Source organism: Babylonia areolata, chromosome 23, assembly GCF_041734735.1.
Source record: "Babylonia areolata isolate BAREFJ2019XMU chromosome 23, ASM4173473v1, whole genome shotgun sequence".
Taxonomy (NCBI): Eukaryota; Metazoa; Mollusca; class Gastropoda; order Neogastropoda; family Buccinidae; genus Babylonia; species Babylonia areolata.
The window spans coordinates 51,291,500-51,305,102 of record NC_134898.1 but is presented as its reverse complement, the minus strand read 5'-3'; the positions used below and the strand labels follow the sequence as shown (position 1 = coordinate 51,305,102).

General features: G+C 42.2%; 1 pseudogene across 1 annotated transcript in view; it reads left to right on the top strand.

The window, feature by feature from the left end:
- The window catches only part of LOC143297712 (E3 ubiquitin-protein ligase rnf213-alpha-like), a 222,519-nt pseudogene that overhangs the window by 195,720 nt on the left and 13,196 nt on the right, over positions 1 to 13,603 (top strand). The window contains exons 83-93 of the transcript XR_013057300.1: positions 102 to 196; positions 1,564 to 1,717; positions 2,335 to 2,515; positions 3,330 to 3,427; positions 3,938 to 3,995; positions 5,308 to 5,519; positions 6,054 to 6,189; positions 7,153 to 7,230; positions 7,735 to 7,932; positions 9,531 to 9,753; positions 11,709 to 11,783. The product of XR_013057300.1 is annotated as an E3 ubiquitin-protein ligase rnf213-alpha-like (transcript). The remainder of the gene's footprint in view (positions 1 to 101; positions 197 to 1,563; positions 1,718 to 2,334; positions 2,516 to 3,329; positions 3,428 to 3,937; positions 3,996 to 5,307; positions 5,520 to 6,053; positions 6,190 to 7,152; positions 7,231 to 7,734; positions 7,933 to 9,530; positions 9,754 to 11,708; positions 11,784 to 13,603) is intronic.

Below are 13,603 nucleotides of genomic sequence, written 5' to 3'. Positions count from 1 at the left end.
AGGATTTTTTTTAAAAAGATTTTTACTGCAGAAATAATGATGATCATTGACAATGAATGGGAGAAGATGAAATTGAATAGAAGACAATGGTATGATTTCAGTGTGGACAGCCAGCTGTGGAAGGCATGTGCCCCTGTGGACATAAGATTGGAGGCATTGGATATAACGCCGCTGCCAGAAACATACAGAACTCTGGGTAAGTCTAGAAACGCATTACTTCATAAATGTAAAAGCTTTTTGTATTTGTGTTTGTATTTCTTTTTATCCCAACAGATTTCTCTGTGTGAATTTTGGGCTGCTCTCCCCAGGGAGAGCACGTTGTTACACTACAGCGCCACCCATTTTTTTGTATCTTTTCCTGCGTGCAGTTTTACTTGTTTTTCCTATCGAAGTGGATTTTTCTTCAGAATTTTGCCAGGAACAACCCTTTTGTTGCCGTGGGTTCTTTTACATGCACTAAGTGCATGCTGCACACGGGACCTCGGTTTATCGTCTCATCCAAATGACTAGCGTCCAGACCACCACTCAAGGTCTAGTGGAGGGGAAGAAAGTATCAGCAGCTGAGCCGTGATTCGAACCAGCGCGGTCAGATTCTCTCACTTCCTAGGCGGACGCGTTATTTCTAGGCCATCACTCCATATCATACCACCACAGCTGTTTCTGCTTTTTTTTTTTTGTTTGTTGGTTGTTGTTTTTTTAGCTGTTTGTTCTTTTTCTTTTCTTTTTCTCAATGGTAAAAACGGCACCTGTATCATTGTAATCTGAAAACATTAGTACTTATTAAATTGAACATTATCATACTTGATGAGTGTGAAAAAACAGTGTAATGGTCTTTGTGAAATATCCTGTATTAAGAGAATAGAACTTTCAGGGCAAGGGGAAAAAACTGCTGTTGGTCAGTCTGTCTTTTCACGTGTGGAACAGTTCTGTGTTGTGAATGAGTGATTGTTTGAAATCTGTGTGAGGGGATGGAGTCTGTGATTGTTGATGGTGTGAGAACTTTTTCTTCTTCTGCAATTGTGGGCTACAACTCCCTCATTCTCTTATACATGTTAGTGGGCTTTCATGTGTATGACTGTTTCTTTACCATGCACCATGCCTTGTAGGCAGCCATACTCTGTTTTGGGGGGTGTGCATGCTGGGTATGTTCTTGTTTCCATAACCAACCAATCTTTGACATGGGTTATGGGATCTTCTCCATGTGTATTTGATCTTCTGCACACATATACACTCACAGAGGGGTCACGCGCCAGCATATCTGCAGACATAATTATATTGATTGATCTGGGAGATTGGAAAAAGTCTCCAACCTTAACCCACCAGAGCTGGATTGCAAGAGGGGGTCTAAGTGTGCTTAGAGTTAAGAGCGTTCCAAAGTCTATGGAACTGGCCATGGAGTTGAGAACATTCTTAACGATAAGTAAACTTAGCACTGCTACCTTCACTTATGCAACCCACGCCAGGTGTGTGGAAACTGGGAATCGAACTCTGAAAACATCGGCGAGAATCCAGTGCTCTAACCCTTCTTTCACCTCACCCATCAGTTTGACGACTGTGTTTCAGGGCTGACAGGACGCAGAAAGGCCACATCCTTGGCCCAGCAGCACAGCGAGGATTGGAGTCGGTTCCCGAGAGACAGCTGACGTCTGTGGAGTGCAGCGTTCTGCGGTTTCTCCTGCATGCTGTGTTGTACCTGTCCGCCAACACCAACACACAGGTGGTCAGCTGGTGAAGCAGCCTCTTTGTACCCCTGTTGGTTTTTTTTTTACCCTAGGTTGCCCATCAGCGGCAGTGTGTTATGTCTATGAATGTAACTAACACATGTTTCCAGGCAGCGGCAGTATATCATTTCTTTGAATGTAACTAACATGTGTTACCAGGTAGTGGCAGTGTGTCATGTCTGTAAATGTAACTAACGTGTTGCCTGGCAGCAGTAGTGTGTCATTTCTATGAATATAACAACGCGTGTTGCCAATCAGCGGTAGTGTGTTGTTTCCATGAATGTAACTATCATGTGTTGCCAGACAGCAGCAGTGTGTCATGTCTGTAAATGTAACGAACACATGTTACTGGGTAGCGGCAGTGTGTCACGTCAGTGAAAGCAACGTACTGACTGACATGTGTTGCCAGGCAGTGGCAGTGTGCCATATCTGTGAATGTAAGTAACACATGTTTCCTGACAGCAGCAGTGTGTTGTTTCTGTAAATGTAACTAACACGTGTTGCCTAGCAGTGGCAGTTTGTCATGTCTATAAATGTAACTAACACATGTTGTCTAGCAGTGGCAGTGTGTGTCATGTCAATGAAAGCAACTGACTGACACGTGTGTTGCCAGGCGGCGGCAGTGTGTCGGATGGTGACGCCGAGGATCGCCCCAGACCAGTGTGCCCAGTTCTTCGTGGACCACATGGAACACGACCTGAAGGTGCTGCAGAGGTGTCTGGGGCGCAGTGCTGATGACGTCTTCCTTGTCCTGCACCATGTCTGTCATCTGCTGGCCTCCTGCACCTTGCCTGGTCAGTGTGTGTGGGTGGGTGGGGAGGGGCTGGGGGGATGGGGGGGGCAGGGTTTGGGGAATGGGTGGGAGGATGTGGTGTGTGTGTGTGGATGGTGGTGGTGCTGGAGTGGGTGTTGGGTATGTGTGTGTGTAGGGGTATATAAATTTGTGTGTGTGTGTGTGTAGTTTGGGGATGTGTATGAGTATATGCGTGTGTGTGTGTGTGTGTGGGAGGGAGTGTGGGGGGGATGTGCAGGTGCATGTATGGGGAGTGTGTATGTGTGTGCAGTGGGGGTGTAGGTATGTGCAGTGTTTTGTATGTGTGTGTAGGGGTATTCATGTGTGTGTGTGAGGTGGTTGTTTTTTTGTGGGGGGCAGGGGGGGTATGGTACATGTGTGGGGAGTGTGTATGTGTGTGCAGTGGGGGTGTAGGTAAATGTGTGTGTGTGTGTGTGCAGGGGGGGCGTGTAGAGGAGGATGCATATGTATGGATGTGTGTGAGGGAGGGGGTGGGTATGTGTTGTGGTGTGTGTCTGTGATTTTTAAAACCACCATCCCACCCCAAGTGCAAATCAGTTTTAAAGGTTTAAAGTTAAACCAAGACAGTTTTTTTTGATTGATGCTTTTTACATTTCTTTATGGAAAACAAAGACTTTAGCTGGGTTTGGATTTATGATCCTGTGTGTGTGTGGCGTGTGTGTGTGTTTGTTTGTGGTGTGTGTGTGGGTGTGTTTGTGGTGAGTGTGTGTGTGCGTGTTTGTGGTGTGGGTGTGAGTACATTGGCTTAAATTATTGTGAAACTGTCATGGGGTAAACGTTGTCTCGCATTCCAGTTGTGCCAGGGAGGCCTCAGTTCCAGCTGACCACAAAGGAGGAGAGGGCACAGTGGGAGCAGCAGTTCACACCTGTCTTCATTGCCCCGGCAATACAGGTTTGGGTTGAAGTTGTTTGGACAGGTGTGAGTGAGTGATTAGGAGGTAGTGTAATGCAGGTGTGTGTGTATAATGAATGAATGGAGCTGTTGGCTGGGGAAGGGGTTGAATTCTGGGTATGGTATGTTTCTGTTCTGCGTACAAGTGATGATGGGAATGTGTGTGGGTGGGTGGGTGGGTATATTTGTGTGTCTGTGTCTGTATCTATGTACTGCTGAAAACATTTCAGTCATCAGCATTATCGTTTCACAACTTACTTTTAGAAGTCCTTATTTTTCAGTTAATATTCCAAATGAGCACATGCAAGATTTTGGACTACTGTAGGGCCTTGGGCACCAGAAGGAATACAGATCTTTCTGATCATTAACAGGACTGTCATTGTGTGTTGATCATTAACAGGACTGTCATTGTGTGTTGATCAGAACGTGGACTGTCATTGTGTGTTGATCAGAACATGGACTGTCATTGTGTGTTGATCAGAACATGGACTGTCATTGTGTGTTGATCAGAACATGGACGCTGTTGTGCGTGACGGAAACCAAGCCATCGTGTCAGACACACGTCAGGGTAAGTCAGCAAGTAGGCTGTTTAGAAAAGAAAAAAAATAAATGAAATAAATTACAAAATTTAAATAGAAGGCTGTTTCGTTGCGCAAGCCACCACGGCAAAGTTGTAAGCATCACGGTGTGTGAACCCAGAGGATATGGGATCAAACCCTTTCAGATGCATGATATTTCAGGATTGTTTGGGGCTTGTGGCTGTTCCCTGCTCAGAGCTGAGTGTGCTATAGGCTTGCATTGGTTAATTGTTGACCACACAGTTGTACATGACTGTATGTACATTTGCCTTATGTTGTCACATATGTGAAGAAAAATACTGTTAATAATCACGTCTGGTGTGTGGCCTCCTGTCGATCTAATATCGGTGTTTCCCTGTGGACTGCCGACCCTGGAACTGTGGCGGATGATCCCCGGTGTGGCCGTGTATGGGGGAATCTAACTAAATGAGCCGTGTGGGAGTAATGCCACTGAAACGGTACAGATGGCAGCAAAAAAACAACAACAAAAAAACTGTTAATATAACAACTGCTAAACTCACATGCAGAGGCTTCTACATGGACATCAGAATACATACATCTGCACTGTCATGTGTGCATGCAAACACATGCACACACACATACAAACTTACAAACACACATATGCGCACTAAGATGGGTATACATGTGTATGCAGGCAGTACCACATTGCTCAAAGTAGTGTGTGTATGTATATCCAGGCAACACGGCCCTGCTCAAAGTGGTGTGTGTATGTATATCCAGGCAACACGGCCCTGCTCAAAGTGGTGTGTGTATGTATATCCAGGCAACACAGCCCTGCTCAGAGTGGTGTGTGTATGTATATCCAGGCAACACGGCTCTGCTCAAAGTGGTGTGTGTATGTATATCCAGGCAACACGGCCCTGCTCAGAGTGGTGTGTGTATGTATATCCAGGCAGCACGGCTCTGCTCAAAGTGGTGTGTGTATGTATATCCAGGCAACACGGCTCTGCTCAGAGTGGTGTGTGTATGTATATCCAGGCAACACGGCTCTGCTCAGAGTGGTGTGTGTATGTATATTCAGGCAACACAGCTCTGCTCAAAGTGGTGTGTGTATGTGAATGCAGGCAACACGGCTCTGCTCAAAGTGGTGTGTGTATGTGAATGCAGGCAACATGGCTCTGCTCAAAGTGGTGGGTGTGTGAATGCAGGCAACATAGCCCTGCTCAAAGTGGTGTGTGTGTGTATATCCAGGCAACATGGCTCTGCTCAAAGTGGTGTGTGTATGTATATCCAGGCAACACGGCTCTGCTCAAAGTGGTGTGTGTGTGTGTGTGAATGCAGGCAACACGGCTCTGCTCAAAGTGGTGTATGAAGACGAGGAGGGACCACCCCCTGAGGGGCAGGACGTGTACCAGTTGTCACTGGTTCCGGCTGTGTGGCGCTTCCGTCCCCCCATCACTGTGGATCACTTCTTCCGGCACTTCCACCTGGAGGTGGAGTCACGTCAGGACACACGGGACACCTTCCCTGTCCTTCGCCTCTTCAAACAACAGGTGCGCCACCAGAACATGGTTGCTGGTATTGTTGTACGCAAAAGGTGGGCAGGTTAAAGATCTGAGTGCCCATAAATAATTAACTTGAGTACCCTTTGCGAAAAGACTCTCTTACACCATAGAGAATTCTGTCATGTCTTCTTTTTCTTCTTCTGCCCCTTCTCCTTCTGCTGCTGTCTCTTCTTCTCAGTTATAAATTCCATTGTCATTTAAATCTTTAAGACCAAAAAATAAGGAAAGTTGTGATTTTGTGCTCTAATGTCTTTTCATTTGATGTAATATTAGTTTTTAAAAAAATTTAAATAAAAAAAAAATGAAATAAGAAAAAAAAACAAAAAAACGTTGTTAGTAAGAATGTTGATGACCATGATGCACAGTTCTTTATCTGATGATTTTTGTACTGCTGTTCATGTTTGTTGTTTTTTGTTTTTTTTGTCCTTTTCTTTTTAAAGTTTTTAGTCATTCAAAACCAGACATGTTTCATCAGATTATGCAGTTGTGCACACAGACTTGTTATTTTTGTTCTTCTGACAGCGCCACGTTGTGGAGGCCCTGCACTATGTGCCAGCCATCCTGAGAGGCCAGCGACGACTGATGATGCAGCTTCACCGACGCCTGGACAGAGCAGAGGCGGCCACCCTCACTGTTGAGGATGTGATGAACAAGAAAGGTGAAGCAACAGAGTGGGGCCGGGGCAGAGGGGGTGGGGAGCAGATGGACAGTGTGTGCTGACACATGCACAGTGAATTTTTCCCCTTGGTTGGTCCTGCACTTGATTGCCATTTAAATGTACTTTTAAAAAAGAAAATCTTTCTTCCCTTCCAAGGAAGGTTATACTCTTTCAAAGACAAACAAATTACCATTACATACATTTTGACATCAGGCACTACTCATGTAATATATGATGCTACATTTTTGTATTTGAAAAAAAACAAAACAAACAAACATTCAAACAGGAAAAAAACAACTTTTGTGTGTGCACATGTGCACGAAATTTCAGACCAGTTGATAGTAAGCCATATGTTTTGAGCTTTAAAAAAAAAAAAAGGAAAAAGAAAGTTCAGATATTGCATTTGTCACCTGATATACAACCATGGCCACGTATATGAAAGAATGGAAAGGATTTCTTTTCCCAGGGCCATGTCTAAATAAGTGCAGTAGCTGAATGGTTAAAGCATTGGGCTTCATCCTGGCATTGACAACTGGGAGATAAAGGATGGGTGTTTTTCTGTTATCCCACTTCATCATGACCTGCCAGTGCCTACATCCCCCTTGCATGTGTACACATGCAAAAGACCAGATATACATGTTGAAGGTCCCCTCATATATATTTGATTTCGACCAGTCGAAATACTTTAATGCGGTAACATTGCTGAATACATCGTCATGTGAATATTTTTTTTAATGTTTTCAAGTGTGCAAGCATGTGTGTGTAGGGCATTGTGTGTGTGTGTTGATATCTACAATTTGCAGTATTGGCTTTGTGTATGTATACACATGTATGTGTAGTTTTTTCATGTGCAGAGGTATGTTGTCATGCACTTATGTATGTATTGTTTTATGTGAGGCGCTTAAAGCCCATCATATAGGGAGTTCACACCATATAAATGCTATCTGTTATCATTATCAACAGAGCATACAGGGTTGGAGCAGCTGCTGAGCAACTTTTCCAAAGCTTGGGAAATTGTCAAGGAACATCTTATTGGCTACCGTAAGTCTTTGCTTTGTGTTTTTGCCCTGAGTAATAAAAATAAATTAGTGATATTTAATTGTATAATGCTTAACTAGTGGCTCTAAAGTGCGATTAAGGATACATGTGACATGATGAATAAGATACAGGAATTAGGAGGAAAAAAATATGCAATTTTGAAACAGTTCAACTTTACTGTATGATTTTTATGAATAAATGTATGTAGTGTGCACATTTGCTTTTGCTTTTTTACGTGTTGTTTTTTTTTTCAAAAAATATTCCTACACACAAATATGTATGATTTTCACAAGTATAGAACCCCCCAAAAAACTCAGTGAGTAGTGGTAACAATCCACCCTCCTCTCCTGTCTTTAGTTTCTTTTTTCTATTTTTCTTTTCTTTTCTTTTTTCAGTTCAGTAGGAATCACACTCCAGCCATGAAGGCTGTGCCTCCCTTGTTGACAGATAATGCTTACTCTATTGCAATTCAATAATGCAGTGACAAATGACGGGTGTGTTGTGCAGAGTGTGTGGCTCCCATTGAGGGTGTGATGGTGTCGCTACCCGAGGAGTTCCACAATGCTAGCATCACGGGACAAAGCCCTGTGGCGGTGTTGCTGCCGTCGATGCAGGGTGCCGGCCTGTGCTCCTACGTCTTCCTGCAGTTCATCTGGGCCAACACAACGACTTCCTGGATAGCTATGCTGCCATTCTCCAGCAGAAGTGAGTGATGGACAGCACGCAGGAAGAGGGGGAATTTTGTTTAACTCTTTCACTGCCATAGGCGACTTTAGTTGACTAGACAGTGCACCACCACAGGCGACTTTTGTTGACATTGAAGGGTCATGTTGAAAAGACCATTTTTCACAGTGTAACAGTTTGAACTGAACAAGTCCATTGTGTTGTTTTGACATGAACCGAAGTCTGTGACTGAGAGCATTGTTTCTAAAATATTTGGCGCTGGGGAGTGTTTTCCACACAGAAACTGGGTGGTGAAAGAGTTAATGTCGCTATCACACACACTGCTGACTGTAGACATTTTGTGTTAAAGTATAGATTTTCACATTCTGAATGTAACTGAGAAGTGAATGAAGAAAAAGGTAAGAGAGGAGTGGGGGGAGTTGTGTCAAGAGTCGGGGGGGGAGTTGTGTCATGAGTTGGGGGGAGTTGTGTCGGGGGGGGGGGGGAGTTGTGTCATGAGTTGGGGGGGGGGGGGGGGGTTGTGTCAAGAGTCGGGGGGAGTTGTGTCATGAGTCGGGGGGGGGGGGGGGGGTTGTGTCAAGAGTCGGGGGGGGGGGGGGGGGGGTTGTGTCAAGAGTCAGGGGGAGTTGTGTCATGAGTCGGGGGGGGGGGGGGTTGTGTCAAGAGTCAGGGGGAGTTGTGTCATGAGTCAGGGGGGGGGGGGGGGTCAAGAGTCGGGGGGAGTTGTGTCATGAGTTGGGGGGGCCGGGGGGGGGGGGGGTTGTGTCAAGAGTCTGGGGGAGTTGTGTCATGAGTTGGGGGGGGGGGGAGTTGTGTCATGAGTCAGGGGGAAACAGGATCGATGGAGGGTGGAATCAAAGATGAATGTTTGAAAGAAATGGAAGAAGAGTTTGAAAGAAAATATTTGAACTTCATAAAAGGAAAGTCTTTAATGAGATAAAGAACTGATAAAGAATGTAAAATGTCAAAAACATTAAGTGACTGCAGATGACTTACTTTTGTGCAGGTAAGGCCTCATTAAATCAGTCAGAAATAATATGCTTATCTGTAATATGACTGAAACAAAGGCACTTTATATTAGGATGAAATTTAGCACAGAGGTTTATAACATGACTGAAACAAAGGCACTTTATATTAGGATGAAATTTAGCACAGAGGTTTGTAACATGACTGAAACAAAGGCCCTTGATATCAGGGCGATATGTCGCCCAAAGGTTTGCTTTCGAGAAGGTAAATGCTTTTTGGTGTATTTTTTTCATGAGTGGATTTCTCCATTTCTTGTTTTGGGGCACACCAGTTTTGTAAAAAAAAAAAAAAAAAAAAAAAAACCCCACATAATACATATATCAATTTTGTTTTTTATATGTTAATCTGGGATTTTCAAACTTCCTGAAAGTACTTTAATGTAAAAAAATGGTAACTTCTGACTTATACTGGATTGCTGCAATCTCTGTCTCTCTCTCTCCATGTATGTATATATATATATATATATAGAGAGAGAGAGAGAGAGAGAGAGAGATAGATAGATATAATAGTCTATATGCTTTGACAACTTCTTGAAAACTGAAACTGAACTCCTACATCATGTTGATAAATTTCCACCACCATCCCTCGGACAGATTCTCCGAGGTTCCTGTGCGAGCGGCGACGGAGCGACACCTGGTGGGCTGCTCGGTGGAGCGCGACTTGCTTCCGATGGTGCTGTCGCACTCCAACTACAGCCTGATGGTGGGGAAGGCGGCACGGCTGGAGTACGACTTTGAGGCCTTCCAGCAACAGCTCCAGGACACCCTGCTGCAGTGCAAGGCCAGGGTGGAGAGGTCTCCAGTGGGACACTTCCCTGTGAGTCATCTTTCTTAATGATGGTGATGACGATAACGATGATGATGATAATGATGGTGATGATGATAACGATGATGATGATAATGATGGTGATGATGATAATGATGATAATAATAATGATGATGATAGTATGATGATATGATAACAATGATGATGATGATTATAATGATGATAATAATATATTATGATGATAGTATGATGACATGATAACAATGATGATGATGATGATAATGATGATAATAATGACGAAGATGGGGAATGACAGTGATATAATGATAATGATGATGTTAATGATGGTAACAACAACGATAATAACAGCTATGGTGATGTTTATGATGATAACAATAATGATAATGATGATTATGATAGTGATAATGATAATAGTATGATGATGATGATGATGATGATGATAGCAACACTGGTGATAACAGTGATGATGATGTCGGTAGTAATGATAAAATAATAATGATGATGATGATAGTGATAATGATAATGGTATGATGATGATGGTGTTGATGATGATAAGAAGAACAAAAAAGAACAACAAGGATGCTGATGCTTATGATGATACTACTACTACTACTACTACTACTACTACTACTACTACTGCTACTACTACTGATAATAATGATAATAATAACAACAGTGATGATGATGCTAATGATACCAATAATAATATCATTATTATTAATACATTTACGTAGCCTTCTCAAAGCACTTTACAATAACACATCAGTCAGACTCAAAGCACACATACCATCCCCACTCACCAGACACACAAACACACACACACACACACACACACACACACACACACACACACACACACACACACACACACACACACACTCACTCACTCTCTCTCTCTCTCTCTCTCTCTCTCTCTCTCTCTCTCTCTCTCTCTCTCTTTCTCACACACACCCACACACACACACACAACACACTCACATGCACACACACACACCCAAACACAAACACACACACACACACACACACACACACATGCAGGCACGCAGACACAAACATGTGGAGAAATAGTGGATTTATAGAACACAGATGGAATGAAGTGCCTTAATTGTACAGAGACTGCTGGAAAAGGAATGGTTTGGATATGTTTTAAAGGGCATGAGTGAGGAGCTGTGTGGAATATTGAAAAAACAAAGCACTGTATTTCAGGTTTGAAAAAACAAAGCACCGTATTTCAGGTTTGAAAAAACAAAGCACTGTATTTCAGGTTTGAAAAAACAAAGCACTGTATTTCAGGTTTGAAAAAACAAAGCAAAAAAAACAAAGCACTGTATTTCAGGTTTGAAAAAACAAAGCACTGTATTTCAGGTTTGAAAAAAAAAAAGCACTGTATTTCAGGTTTGAAAAAACAAAGCACCATATTTCAGGTTTGAAAAAACAAAGCACTGTATTTCAGGTTTGAAAAACTGAAAGCTGTCTTGCTGTGCTTCTCTCTGTTGACATTGGGGACACAAAAGATTCTGTCATCAGCAGATTCTTCATCTTCTTCTCCTTCTTCTTCTTCACATACATGCTTCAAGTACTTTACTTTATAAAAAGCAAGCAATTCTTCAAGTACTTTATTAAAAAAAACAAAAAAACAAGCAAGTGTGCCCACAAACATGCAAAAAAAACCTCACCTGCACATGCACACACACATCCAGTGAAATTCCAGAAACACATTAGTCAATAAGATGGTGGTGAGGATATTGAGGGAGGGGGATTGGGGGGAGAGGAGGCAGAACGAAAGGGGTGTGTTTTGAGATATGTTTTTTAAACTGAACTGGGGACTGCTGTGTGTGAATACCCATTTTGTTCAGGGGGTGAGGGAGCAGAAGGGGGGTTGGGGCAGATCCAAAGAGGTGTCTTTTGAGATACTTTTTCAAACTGAAGTGAGAACTAATGTGTGTGTGTGTGTGTGTGTGTGTGCGTGCGCCCTGTTTGTTCAGGTGGAAACAATGGTGTATCGTGCTGACACCACCAGCTCCAGGCTGTTCAAAACAGTCCGAGAAAAAATACAGCAGGTAATGCGTCGCATGTGTGAGTTTATATGTTGCCTCAAAAACAACGTACCTCCTTTCTTCTTTGCCACGCCCCTCCCTTCCCTTTCTCTTGTCAGTCTGTAGTTTCTCCAGCTTTTTATTTACAAGTATTTATGTCTGTACGTTGCCCGAAAACCTGCCTCCTTCCTTCTTCCCCACGCCCCCCCCTCCCCTCCGCTCCCTTTCCTCTTGCCAGTCTAAGGTTCTAAGTTTCTCCAGCTTTTTGACTCACTTGTGTAAACAAAGTGAGTCTATGTTTTAACCCGGTGTTCGGTTGTCTGTGTGTGTGTGTCAGTGGTAAACTTTAACATTGACATTTTCTCTGCAAATACTTTGTCAGTTGACACCAAATTAGGCATAAAAATAGGAAAAATTCAGTTCTTTCCAGTCATCTTGTTTAACACAATATCGCACCTCTGGGATGGGCACAAAAAATAAAAAATGAAGCCTAATTATATGCAAACTGCATTTACTGTTATACTTATATTTTTTGTATTCTCTAAACTTGGCACTTTGATCTGATATTCTGACCCAACAACAAGAGCAGTCATTATTATCATTTTTTGTTCAAACAGGAACTTCTTTTGCTAAGCATGGAAGTTTTATTTATTTTGCAAACATTTTGGTGCAGATAGTAAAAAAAGGGAAATTACTCTGTAATTAATGCTAGGGGACTTAATTTGCTTTAAACAGATCTTTCTCATCTTAAACATTACATTTTGAAATTATACTCAATGCATAAAAAGCTTGGATTTTTTTAAAGTGTATCACAAGTGAGTCTTGAAGGCCTTGCCTCTCTTGTTACATACATGTATTCATAACGGTATGTTGCTATAAAACCTACCTCTTTCCCCAAACTAACTCATCCCCTCCCCTCTCTCTGCCTGATCTGCATTTTCTTAAGTTTTCAGTTTACATGTATTTTATAACTTTATCTGTCATCCCACTGAAGCAGAGCAGTCCATGCATGCGTGTGAATGACCAGTGTGGAAGTGCTTTGATTTGCCGCTGCACAAGATTCAGCACTGTATACATACTTCATTTTTGTTACGTGTGTGCGCTCTTGTCCTCAGTCCATTACTTGAATCACTCATGTATAATTATTCAGTGCTGTTTCCTGTGTTATGCTCTTCTTTTTTTTCTCTCTTTTTTTTTTTTTTTTACTGTGCAAGGAATGTTTCTTTTTCTTCCTAAAGTGTGCCTTTTCTAACTACCAGTTTGGCTCTCTGTCTTGCCAGTTTTTTTGTTTATTTTTCTGTTTGCTTATTAGTTCACACTGTGTAATCCTGTCCTGTAATGGTTTTTTGGTCTTGTCTGAATGTTTGTTTCTGTTGATCCAGGATATTGTTGTTGTCACGTTGTTGTTGCTTCTGTTGTTTTCTTTGTGCATGTGTGTGTGCTTGTGCTTGTGTGTGTGTTTGTTTTGTTTTTTCTTATTGGTGATAATTCCTCACATGTCATGAATAAATGAAATGATAATATGTAACTTTTTGTAAGAATAAAAGATACACTAGAAAAACAAAAAACAAAAACAAAAAAAAAACAAAACATACAGCTATGTATCTTTATCAGAACAGAGAGAAAAAGAGAGAGAAAAAAAAGGAGAATATGAATGGTTTATTCAGCAGAGGCTCTTGCCTCTTGTGAAGGGATGTATACAGACATTTTTCGTTCTTTTTTCCAAAACATATAATGTCAGCGTGGTTTCTCTTACTTTAAACCTCAAATGCTTTATACAAATAAAGATTACAGAGAGAGAAGCTGAACATCAGTGGCTATGTTCGTGTTTTGACTTTTATTTT